Raw genomic sequence first — 13712 nt, 5'->3', positions numbered from 1 at the left:
TAAGACCTTGGCCAGGGCAATTGAATGAAAGAAGAAATGAGTTTCTTAGGTCATTCGATGGTCGATTATATTTGACATGAACACATAGTTGGTCGCCTATTAGGATTTGACAGTTGAACCATATCCTAGGGTGATCCAGAGCTATAAGGACAGAAGGAATTACTACATTATTCTTCTACTGGTTCTTGAGAGTAAATTGTATACTTCATATTATCCGGTCGTTAAAGAGTGTTGCTAGACGCCACCCTTGATTAGTATATTGATGCGGTCAATTTACTACCGACTTAGTATTGAACCTATGGGGTCGCACACTAACGAGTGTTCTGATCTTTGCTAAAGGATTAAATAAATTATTATTTGATAATTAAATTAAAGAATTTAATTAGTCAAATACATTTAGTTGTTAGTCCAAAAAAATATTATTATATTCTTTGCTAGCACAGAGGATATAATTAATACTGTGAACAAATTGAAGTTTTCTATTTAGAATAGAAAATTAAATTATTTCTTGGTTGAATATATACGATATATATTAAGTAGTCATAATTTATATTTATTTATATATAGGAGATATATAAATATTAATAAAGTATCCAATTTAGAATTAGATTGTAAATCCCATAAGAGTCTACAAGACGAAATCTTTTTGTTATGGGATTTGAACTTTGTTTTTAGCAAAATAATAATTAATGACTTATAAGGAAAATCCAATATTGAATTGGATTTGTCATTATTACAATCCAACTTTCACGTTGGACTTCATGGAAAGTCCATGTAAAAATTAGGCAGATTCAAACTTCCTAAGAATGTTTTCGATTTCTTTTTAGAAAAATTCCATGAAGTTTATTTTTGGAATAAACTTTTATCCTAAGTAAATCATTACCTCAACCAAATAGGAAAAGGGTTTGTAGGTGATGCTATATAAAGGGTGATGGAGAAAATTTGTCGTACTTACTTATTCTTGAGAAGAAAACCCACTTTGTGAAAGTGAGAGTGCAACACAAGCCAAGAGAGAAAATACAATTACAAGAAAAGTGTTTCTTGTTGTTCTAACATTGAGTTGAGATTTTGAGAAAATTTCAGCACAATATTTTTTGTTCAATTTTGTTCGCGGGTTTCATTGATCAAAGAGTTGATATCAAAGATCGGTCTCGGTGTGGATACGCATAGAGTCTTCGCACTATCAAATAATTTTGAAACGAGACTCTCTTCACCAGGTACGTCTCAGATCCGATCTTTGACATGTAAATAAATTTTAAACACAAAAAGATCTGCCTAGGATTATTATTGTCTTCCGCTGCGTGTTACGAATACCTATATGCAATCCTTCAGTGGTATCAGAGCAGTGGTTTTTTTTGTCTAAAATTTATTTACGAAATATTTTTATATTATATTTGAAGAGTTCAAACCATAATACATGTGTCTTGTGCAATAGTTAAATCGTTTGAACTATTGATATAGTTCATAACTTGAATTTAAAATTTTGTATTAGATACAATGGGAATCTATAATAGGTTACATGATTCTATTGTTATTTTCAATTGTTATTAGTTCATGAGATGTTAATTAATAATAATATTCTAGCATGAATTTTTTTATGTGATATATAAGATAAACATGTTAGAGGATGTTGAATTTTGTTTTAAGTCACGTGCTTGTTCATTATATAATTTTGAATTATTTATTACATGTGATGTAAATCAATTTAGGACTAAGCATGTAGACAACTTGAACTAAATTCACATGCTATAAAAGATTTGATCTTCATGTTATTAAAAATTATTTTAGTAACAATTCCCTCTTACTAAAATTTGAGTTCTTAAATAATAAAATATAAGATATTTTATTATAGAGCTATCCATCAAGGTAATTAATTTTACTTATTTCTTGTTTATAAGGAGCGGCCTGATTACCAGGAGACTTATAGTTCGAGAATATGTTAAAATTATTTATTGCATTAGATGTATGGATTGAAAGAATTATTCAATTTTACACTAGACGCCTGGACTACCCGGGGAGTATAAAATTTAATAAGTTCTTTGCTATCATGATGGTTGAACTCGACTATGCCAATAGGATCGACCTGACTACCAGGGGACTATTTGACATAGAGCTATTTAAGGAAATTGTATGGGGATACAATTGGTAAAGTACCTACCTTTAAAATATATGTGAGAAACGACTTGACTTCCAAGGGGCTCATACATATTGTTAAAGGATTCCGTTACTACACTAACAGAAATAAAGATTTCGTAAACTATAATGAGGGTAAATAATTTAAAATAATTAGTGAAAATATCATTTAGATAAAAGTCCATGTCTTTATGATATATGCAAATATGTTCATATATTATTGCCTTTTCTTTTCTATATTTTAGATTTCTCAGTATGTCTGTTATATCACTGTGTGAAATACTTGAGACCAACAAATTGGTAGGACCAAACTTTGATGACTGGTATAGAAATTTGAGAATTGTTCTCATGCATGAAAAGCTTATTGATGTGATCGATAAGCCTGCAAAGATAATCCCACCAGAGAATGATGTTCAAGGCACCAAGGTTTATCAGAAATACTTGGAAGAATGCCTTGCTATTAAACACATCATTCTCGCTTCTATGAGTTCTGAACTCCAGAGGAAACATCAGAATATGGATCCAACTGCAATCATTGAATATCTTAAGAAGATGACTGATACACAGTTGGACATTGAAAACTCTCCAGTTGGACCCCTTGTCAATCATATGACGGTTCTTACTAAAGAACATGAGAAGTTGGGGCACAAGCTTGGTAAAGAGCTTTCTGAAGATTTGATCTTGCAGCCAGTATATGATGCTGAATGTTTTCACTGTAAGAAGAAATGGCATTGGAAGAGAAACTGGAAGGAGTATCTTGCAACACTAAAGGACAAGAAACAAGGTGAGATATTAATGAAAAATGTTTTCAAGGTTTCTTTAACTACTACTAATTCTTCATTGTGGGTATTAGATACTGGCAGTGGTTATAACATCTGTAATATATTGCAAGGGTTCAAGGTAAGTAGGAGGCTAAAGAAAGGAGAAGTTAATCTACAAGTTGAAAATGGTGCAAAAGTTGATGCCGTAGCTGTAGGATCAATTTCTTTAATAATGCCTACGAGCAAAGTACTTATGTTGGATGATTGTTATTATGTTCCTAAATTTGTTTCGAGCATAATTTCAGCTTCTATGTTAGACAAACGTGGTTTTCGCATAAATATAGGCAATGGTATTTGCTCTATTTATTATAGTGATGATTTATATGTGAATGGCTATCTCCAACATGACGTTTATGTCTTACCTAATGTGAATGCTAATTCGATTATGCATGTTTTAAGTCTTAAGATGAAAAGAGATGATCAAGTAAATCATGCATACCTTTGGCATTGTAGGCTTGGTCATATTGGAGAGAAAAGAATTAACAAGTTGTACAAGGAAGGGTACCTTGACAAATATGATTTTGAATCATATCCAACTTGTGAATCTTGTCTCAAAGGAAAAATGACCAAATCTCCATTTACTGGAAGTGGAGAAAGAGCTTCTGAATTATTGGGACTAATTCATACAGATGTTTGTGGGCCCATGAAAATTCAAGCTAGAGGTGGATATTCTTACTTCATCACCTTCACTGATGATATGTCAAGATATGGATTTGTGTATCTTATGAAACACAAGTCTGAATCTTTTGAAATGTTCAAAAGGTTCCGTAGTGAAGTTGAGAAGCAGACTGGTAAAAGTATCAAAGTACTAAGGTCTAATAGAGGTGGAGAATATCTTAGTGAAGATTTTACCAGATATCTCAGAGAGAATGGGATTCTCTCACAGTGGACACCTCCAGGAACACCACAACACAATGGTGTGTCTGAAAGGAGAAATCGAACCTTATTAGATATGGTGAGATCTATGATGGGGTTCACTGATCTTCCAATAAATTTATGGGGATATGCTTTGGAAGCAGCAACATACTTACTTAATAAAGTTCCCACTAAGTCAGTCTCTACAACACCATATGAGATATGGAAAGGATGTAAGCCTAACCTTAAACATATTAAAGTTTGGGGTTGTCCAGCTTATGTTAAGAGACTACAGTCTAATAAACTTGACTCAAGATCAGATAAGTGTAGGTTCATTGGGTATCCCAAGGAAACAATGGGATATTATTTTTATCACCCTTCTGACCATAAAGTCTTTGTGGCTAGAGGAGCAACCTTTTTGGAAAGGGAATTTCTTTTAGAAGGAAATTATAATGGAGAAATAGAACTTGATGAAGTTCAAGAAACTAATGAATCAACACAATATAAAGATCATGAGACCCAAGTTGAAGAACCTTTATTGGATATTTTGAAGTTGCCATCTTCAATGGTTGAAGTTCAAGAACTAACTGAAGTTCAAGAACAGGTTAATAAACCAGTTCTAAACCAAATTGAACAACAACCAAATCCAGCACAAGGTGAAGAGGTTGTACAAGTACCTCTTAGAAGGTCTACACGAGAACGTCATGTACCAACTAGATTAAATTTATTGGTACAAGATGATGTATCAAATGAGGTTGATCATAATGATGATGACCCTAAGACCTATGAAGAGGCTATACAAAGTTCTGATTATGAGAAGTGGCAAAAGGCCATGGAATCCGAAATGGAATCCATGAAGGAAAATAAAGTATGGACTTTAGTTGAACCTTCAAAGGATATAAAACCTATAGGTTGTAAATGGGTTTTTAAGAAAAAGATTGGAGCAGACGGAAAGGTGGTGACCTACAAAGCCCGTCTTGTTGCCAAGGGATATCGTCAGAAAGAAGGAGTTGACTATGACGAGACTTTCTATCCCGTGGCAATGCTCAAATCTATTCGGATTTTGCTTGCTATAGCAGCATACTATGATTATGAAATACGGAAAATGGATGTGAAAACAGCTTTCCTTAATGGTGAGCTAGAAGAGGATGTGTACATAGAAAGCTTTTTGGCCAGTTCAAGGTCAGTCGTGAGCTGTAGGAAAAGATAGTAGCGAACCAGAAGAAATTCCCGTAGTTGCATAAGGGGGACGTTGAAAACATTCCAGCAGATAGTATGTAATACTCTTATCAAAACGAGCACTATACTCTTTCTTAGTTTAGGGCAGAAACATACTCAAGGAACGCAAAGCTAACCCTAAAAATGGAATATTACCTCAGCTCAAAGGTTGTTTACTCAGATATTTCTTATCAAAGCGAGGGATTCGTTTCAGGCGAAATCAAATCAGAAGCAATTTCCGCTCTACCATTAATTGTTGCTATTTCCGCACCCCTGTCCGGTGGTTTGAGAAAGAAAGTCGAGACATTCAGAAAGAGAGTTATGGCATTTCTAGCATTGAAAATCCCTATTCTTATTGAATAGTTCAAATAACTAGTTGAATATACCTATTCTTTTCAAGAATAGCCTCCCCTTATCGAAAAGAAGGGTCCGAAGAAGACAGAACTGGCCATCCTTCTCATTTCTCCATGAAAGACTTGGGAGAAACAGCTTATATATTAGGAATAAAGATCTATAGAGATAGATCTAGGAAGCTGCTTGGACTTTCCCAGTCTTTGTACATTGATACCATCTTAAAGAGGTATAATATGGATAATTCCAAAAGAGGCTATCTACCGATAGGCACTGGAATTACTCTCAGTAGGGAGGATTGTCCTAAAACACCTGAAGAGAGAGAACGCATGAGTAGGATCCCATACGCTAGTGCAGTGGGAGCTATCATGTATACCATGACATGTACACGTCCTGATGTGGCTTATGCACTTGGAGTGACTAGCCGATATCAGGAAAATCCTGGTGAGGAACATTGGAAGGTGGTGAAGACCATTCTTAAGTACTTAAGAAGGACTAAAGACCAATTCCTCATCTATGGAGATTCTGAGTTGAAACTTGAAGGTTATACTGATGCAAGTTTCTCTTCAGATAGAGATGATAGTAAATCTATTTCTGGTTATGTATTCACCTTAAATGGTGGTGCGGTGAGTTGGAAAAGTTCCAAACAAGCTACAGTAGCTGATTCAGTGACTGAAGCAGAATATATAGTAGCTAGTGAAGCTGCTAAGGAAGCTGTATGGATGAAAAAGTTCTTAACTGAACTTGGTGTGGTTCCTTCAATAGAAAGTGCGGTTCCACTGTTGTGTGACAATACTGGAGCCACTTCTCAAGCAAAAGAACCAAGATCACACAAAAAATCCAAACACGTTCTGTGAAGGTATCACTTGATAAGAGAGATCATTGAACGTGGAGACGTCGAGATTCAAAAGGTTGATGGAAAGGAAAATGCTGCAGACCCATTCACTAAAGCTCTTGGCGCAAAGGAGTTTGACAAGCACAAGTGGAAATTGGGAATGAAGTACAATAGCGATTGACTCTAGTGCAAGTGGGAGATTGTTAGGGATATAGTAGATATGCCCTAGATCCAATATCATATTTGATGATTTGAACATAATTTTGTGAACGTTATTTGATATAAAATATATATGGCATTTGATATTCTTTTATCATTGTTATTAATTGCTTGATTAATTTGATAAGGTTCTTGATTAAATTTTGAGACTTGACATTGTGATGGAGATCATGATAATGAGAGTAAAGTTTCTTATAATTTAATCTAAATTTGTTCTTGATCGTAGGATTATTAATTTGGACATTAGTAATCCGGTTAGATCAATATTTATGTGATCGTCTTTATGGGATAAAGATTAGTTGATCTCATTAACTAAATTACATAGATAGATGATGCATATAGAGATATGATCATTGAACCGACTCATTGGATAATTCCTAATGGTTAGAATTACCATAAACTGTCAATAGGATATTCTCTTGAAGAATGTGATGTAACCGTTTCCTTTGACCTGAGATCGTCATAGTAATTGACAAGTTATTTATTGTGCTTTGATACTAGACACTTATGGCCCTAGGGCGATAGTTGAAAGGATATTGGGTATAATTAAATGCTGGTAGAATTAGTGATTGTTCAAGATGGAATCTGTCAACTCTTGGTAATGAGTTTAAGCTCCATGTTGTCATGAATTATAAACGACCAAATTAAGACCTTGGCCTGGGCAATTGAATGAAAGAAGAAATGAGTTTCTTAGGTCATTCGATGGTCGATTATATTTGACATGAACACATAGTTGGTCGCCTATTAGGATTTGACAGTTGAACCATATCCTAGGGTGATCCAGAGCTATAAGGACAGAAGGAATTACTACATTATTCTTCTATTGGTTCTTGAGAGTAAATTGTATACTTCATATTATCCGGCCATTAAGGAGTGCTGCTAGACGCCACCCTTGATTAGTATATTGATGTGGTCAATTTACTACCGGCTTAGTATTGAACCTATGGGGTCGCACACTAACGAGTGTTCTGATCTTTGCTAAAGGATTAATTAACTTATTATTTGATAATTAAATTAAGGAATTTAATTAGTCAAATACATTTAGTTGTTAGTCCAAATGAAATATTATTATATTCTTTGCTAGCACAGAGGATATAATTAATACTGTGAACAAATTGAAGTTTTCTATTTAGAATAGAAAATTAAATTATTTCTTGGTTGAATATATATGATATATATTAAGTTGTCATAATTGATATTTATTTATATATATGAGATATATAAATATTAATAAAGTATCCAATTTAGAGTTGGATTGTAAATCCCATAAGAGACGTCTACAAGACGAAATCTTTTTGTTATGGGATTTGAACTTTGTTTTTAGCAAAATAATAATTAATGACTTATAAGGAAAATCCAATATTGAATTGGATTTGTCATTATTACAATCCAACTTTCACGTTGGATTTCATGGAAAGTCCATGTAAAAATTCGGCAGATTCAAACTTCCTAAGAATGTTTTCCGATTTCTTTTTAGAAAAATTCCATGAAGTTTATTTTTAGAATAAACTTTTACCCTAAGTAAATCATTACTTCAACCAAATAGGAAAAGAGTTTGTAGGTGATGCTATATAAAGGGTAATGGAGAAAATTTGCCGTACTTACTTATTCTTGAGAAGAAAACCCACTTTGTGAAAGTGAGAGTGCAACACAAGCTAAAAGAAAAAATACAATTACAAGAAAAGTGTTTCTTGTTCTTCTAACATTGAGTTGAGATTTTTGAGAAAATTTCAGCACAATATTCTTTGTTCAATTTTGTTCGCGGGTTTCATTGATCAAAGAGTTGATAGCAAAGATCGGTCTCGGTGTGGATACGCATAGAGTCTTCGCACTATCGAAGAATTTTGAAACGAGACTCTCTTCACCAAGTACATCTCAGATCCGATCTTTGACATGTAAATAAATTTTAAACACGAAAAGATCTGCCTAGGATTATTATTGTCTTCCGCTGCGTGTTACAAACACTTATATGCAATCCTTCACCAACATCTCCTTAATATGAAGAAGGCAAGTGGAAAAAATTAAATCCAGCAAAAGATGAGTACTTACCACCAGTGATTTGCTACTAAACTGCACGAACAGATAGCTGTTACAACACAACAAAGAGCGAAACTTGTAATTGAAACAGAACAAACCAAAATAGAAAAATGTCAATAATGATATCGTATAAGTGGTTTCTATATGCTGAGGGAAAAAATATATTTTATTTACAGGCTAATGAGAATATAAATTAGTGTATAGGTATGGAATTATCAGATATAGCCAATAGCTTTTGGTCAAAGAAGTCATAACAACAATTAGCCAATGAATACGTTAAAGAATTACCAATAACTAACCAACAATAACTTTTTAAGGCCAACCATTTTCTGAGAACTAACACTAACAAATACATTTGAATATATTACAGAGAAGAATGATGACAAAGAAATATTAATTATAAAAACCTGAAGTAAAAAAAATCATGTAACTATGTAAAAGAGCAGAGTAAGAGAGGAACAGAGAGGCGGCCTGCAAAGAAAACTCTCTTCTTTGGATCTCTAATATAGAAGTTTTTAGGAAAGTCCTTTTTTTCTCTCATTTTCGCATTTCCCTCATACCTTTGATTTTTTGTGAGAATTAACTTAATTTTTTAGATGTTTACCATGAGAAGTCAAACTATGGCACAAAGCTCTTCCTTTTAACATATCCTTCATTGCCCGGAGAGTCAAGATTTTTACTGATGATATAGGGCCCTCTAGATACAACTATTGCCTCAAAATAATTACCGTATTTTTGTTAATGTTTACTTGCAGGCTGTCTAATTCGTATAAAACTGAACAAGTAAATATCTTTAGTCATGTAATCCTATTACTTTTAGGATATACATTTTAAAAATTTCTATTACTAATTTAATTTAAAAATATATTATAATGTCCTATTACTAATTTAATTTGAGAATGTATTATATTGTCCAAATTCATTTAGAAAAAGGAGAGCCTCTATTATTATAAAAGCATAAATACAATATTAATATACCAAAGTAACCCTAAAATATTAAATGGAAGAATTCATAGGGAAAGGACATAACTGTAATAACCTATTTTTTTTACTACAATATCTTCTATGCTAATTTTTCATTTAAGATTTTAAAATTAATAAAATTTTGTCTATTAAATTCTTATTAAAAATATGTATGAAGGTTTAATAAAATCAAATTCATAAGAATCTTCTGTATTGGCAATACATTACCACTCCATAATATCCAATACCAAGAAAAAAAAGTAAAATTAAATGAACTGCATAAAGAGTTGAAATTGTGAAAACAAATACCCCTATGATAATATATTTTTATATAATATTTAAATTATTTTTCTACTCAAATAATATTTTTTTATCAAATTTTGTGTAATATTAAAAAATACCCAGTTATTAAACAACTAAGCAAAATATTTACGAATATAAATGTGTAAGAAAGAGAATAAAATGATTGATAAGAGTTAAAACCACTAATGATTCTATAGACATAAAGATCTAAAAGTGAAATGTCATATCAATCTTTTACTCTTTAAAATAAAATTTATGGTGGATAAAATTATAATTAAGATTAAATATTTAAAACAAGGGATTGTGATGACCCAAAAGGTTATCACTTGCTTTAAAATGAAACTTCCGTATTCTGAGGCCTTGAAAACCTCATTTAGAGTCACCTCAATTTGTGTGCGCAATCCGGGCGTGTAGCCGGAAAGCTTAAATATGATAATCTGTGAAAAATGATAAGTTTTGATTATAAAATGAGCTAATTTGACTTCGGTCAACGTTTTGGGTAAACGGATTCGGACCCGTGATTTGATGGTCTCGGAGGGTCCGTAGGAAAATATGGGACTTGGGCGTATACTCGAAATCGAATTCTGAGGTCCCAAGTCCGAGAACTGAATTTTTAAAAGAAATTATTTTCTGAAACTGTTTAAGGAAAAATGAAATGAAATTTGCTTAGAACTTGATGGTATCGGGCCCGTATTTTGATTCCGGTGCCCGGTACAGGTCTTATATATAATTTAAGATATTTTCGTGAAATTTGGTGAAAAACGGAGTTTATTTAACGTGAGTTGGACTTCCGGTTGAAGAATTATGAACTTTGAGAGTTCTTGATGAAAATATTGAGTTTTGAGGTTTAATTCATGATTTTACATGTTATTTTGATGATGTGATCGCACGAGTAGGTCCATATGATGTTTTTGAGTTAGTATGGCATTTGGTTTGGAGCCCTGATGGCTCGGGTGAGTTTCGGGATGTTTTTACACTTAGGAAAAAAGTTGCAGATTCAGAGAAGTTACAGGTCTCTGAAGCCAGGTGTCGCGGTCCGCGGTGGAAGCTTCGCGGTCGCGGTGGGGACTCCGCGACCGCGGTGGGATTTGTGCGGTCCGCGGTGAGCAAGGCCAAGCTTTCGCGGCCGCGCTCGATTTCTTGCAGTCCGCGGTAGAGCTCCGCGGTCGCAGTCTTTTTTATGCGATCCGCGGAGAGGGTCTGAGAGGGGTATAAATAGGAGAGATTTCCCATTAATTTGCACTTTTCAAAAACCCCAAAACATAAGAGGCGATTTTTCAAACAACCTTTCTTCTCCAAATCAATTGTAAGTCATTTTAAACTAGTTTTCTTTAATTATTAACATCTTTTAACATGATTTCAACTTCAAATCAATTATTTTTATGGGGGAAATTGGGTGTTTTGGGTAGAACCTAGTTTTTTTCCAAAAAATTGGGGATTTGGACCTCGATTTGAGGTCTGATTCCAAAACAAATTACATATTTGAGCTCGTGGGGGAATAGGTAATCGGGTTTTGGTTCGAACCCCGGATTTTGACCACGTGGGCCCGGGGACGATTTTGATATTTTGGGTAAAACTTTGGAAAACTCATTTTCATGCATTCAAAATTGATTCATTTAGCGTTTATTGATATAATTAATTAAATTGTGACTAGATACGAGCGAATTGGCGGTGGAATCAAGGGGTAAAGCTATAATTGAACCTTGAGTTGTGTTCGTGGCATCGAGGTAAGTGTTTGGTCTAACCTTATCTTGAGGGATTAGGAGTTGTGTCCTATTTGCTTTTTATCGAGTACAACATATAGGCATGGTGACGAGTATCTATACGTGGGTATCGAGCATGACCGTGAGTCTTATATTGTGATTTTCATGATTTCGTCGTATTATTCATGCCTTGGTGAAGATTTCTAATTGTTGTATAAAGTTGGTTGAAAGAATTGTGACATATAAACATTGAGGAGCGTTGACTCAAGTTGTATAGCGAAATTGTGAAAGTATAAGTGACAATTGATCTTTTAGAGCATTGGCTCGAGTTGTGAAATGAGTTGTGAAAGTATAAGTGATAATCGAACCTCTAGAGCATTGGCTCGAGTTGTAAAGTGAATTGTGAAGTAAAATTGAGAAAGAGAAGAGATCATTATGTTGTCACCCTTGACGGGCTATTGTTGATTTATTTGTTGTTCCCTTGCCGGGATTTAATTGTTTAATTGTTGTTGCCCTGCCGGGATTTAATTGTTTAATTGTTGTTCCCTTGCCGGGATTTAATTGGTGACTTGTTGTTCCCTTGCCGGGATTCTTATTGCAAATTTCCTTTATGTCTTACCCTATTGTTTATGATTATTGTTTGGGTGAGGAAGAGAGTTAAAGCATGAAGGGTGATGTCGTGCCGCACGATGTACCATTCCGTGCCAATTTTATTGATTATATGGTGAGTCAAGAGAGTAAAAGCGCGAAGGGTGATGCCGTACACATTTTTATTATGTGATTGCTTTGATGAGGATGAGAGTAAAAGAACGAAGGGTAATGCCGTGCATTTGTTGATTTCTGACTCTTTGTTGATATCCGAGTTATGTTATTTCTTTCATTACTTGTTGTTATTTGATTTACTTCGAGGTTATAGATTCCCTTACCCTATTTTCCTTGAGATAGTTGTTTGGGTGAGGAAGAGCATAAAGCACGAAGGGTGATGCCGTGTATTGTTTTGGTGAGAGAGAGTAAAAGCACGAAGGGTGATGTCGTGCACTTGTTTTTGATTTCCTAATTTTTATTGATAATTGTGTTACGGTTTCTCTACACCAAATTGTTGATTTCCTGTTGATACTTGTTGTACCCCGCAACATGATTTCCCCTTCCTATTTCCAATTGAACTGTGGAGATCCTCATATTTATTTGTTGCTCTTCTGTTACTACTCGATATTTCCCCGCAACATGTTTTCCCCCTCCCATACCTGACTGTATATGACTGTTTCTTTCTATACTTCTTTTCTGTTGTATTTAGTTAACTTGCACAGGTTTATGTAGTAGTCTGGTCCTAGCCTCGTCACTACTTCACCGAGGTTAGGCTAGGCACTTACCAACACATAGGGTCGGTTGTGCTAATACTACACTCTGCACTATGTGCAGATCTCGAAGCAGCTTTTGGACAGTAGTTGGAGGGCTTCCTTCAGTCCACTCGGAGACCCAAGGTAGACTTGCAGGCGTCCGCAGGCCCTGGCGTCTCCCTCTATCTCTATTTCCTGTTTCTTTTTCTTTTGTTCAGAAACAGTGTATTGTATTTCTTCAGACCTTGTATGTAGTAACTCTTAGATAGTCTGTGACACTGTGACACCAGGTTTTGGGTATTTGAGGTTTTAAAAGTTGTAATGGACGTAGCCTTAAGTAATATAATTGTTGACTTCCGTTTATTTATTAAAATTCCGCTGTTATCATGTTATCGCCTTGTGTTTGTTTAAAAAAAAGTAATATGAAAGTGTAGTAAGTAGTTAAGGTTTGGCTTGCCTAGCTCCCATTAGTCGGCATCATCACGACTCCCGAGGGTGAGAAATCCGGGTCGTGACAGGGATGAACTAATATTAAGATCTGAATCAACATAGAATAAATTATTTTTTTTATGTTAGAACTAAATAATTAAATCTTTTAATTAATTATTTAGAAATAGAATCAAATTTAATTATCTTTTAAAGTCATCATATGAGTAAAAATTCTTATTCAAGTAGAAAAACAAATCTTAGGGTACATAAATTTATTCCATAAAAAGAGTATTAGAACAAAAGTAAAATGTTAGTATATTATTAAGAATCAAAATGCTATACAAGTGTTTGAGGAAGTACAATCAAAGTTAAATCCTAAACAAGATAAGCTTTCAAGACTATATTATAAAGAGTCGACTCTCCTATAACGAGATAATTCTTTATCGACGCATCCGGTGGAATTGAAATAATATTTCTATGTCATGTATTACTTGCAAATATCATATTA

Source organism: Nicotiana sylvestris, chromosome 8, assembly GCF_000393655.2.
Source record: "Nicotiana sylvestris chromosome 8, ASM39365v2, whole genome shotgun sequence".
Taxonomy (NCBI): Eukaryota; Viridiplantae; Streptophyta; class Magnoliopsida; order Solanales; family Solanaceae; genus Nicotiana; species Nicotiana sylvestris.
This window is presented reverse-complemented; position numbering follows the sequence as displayed.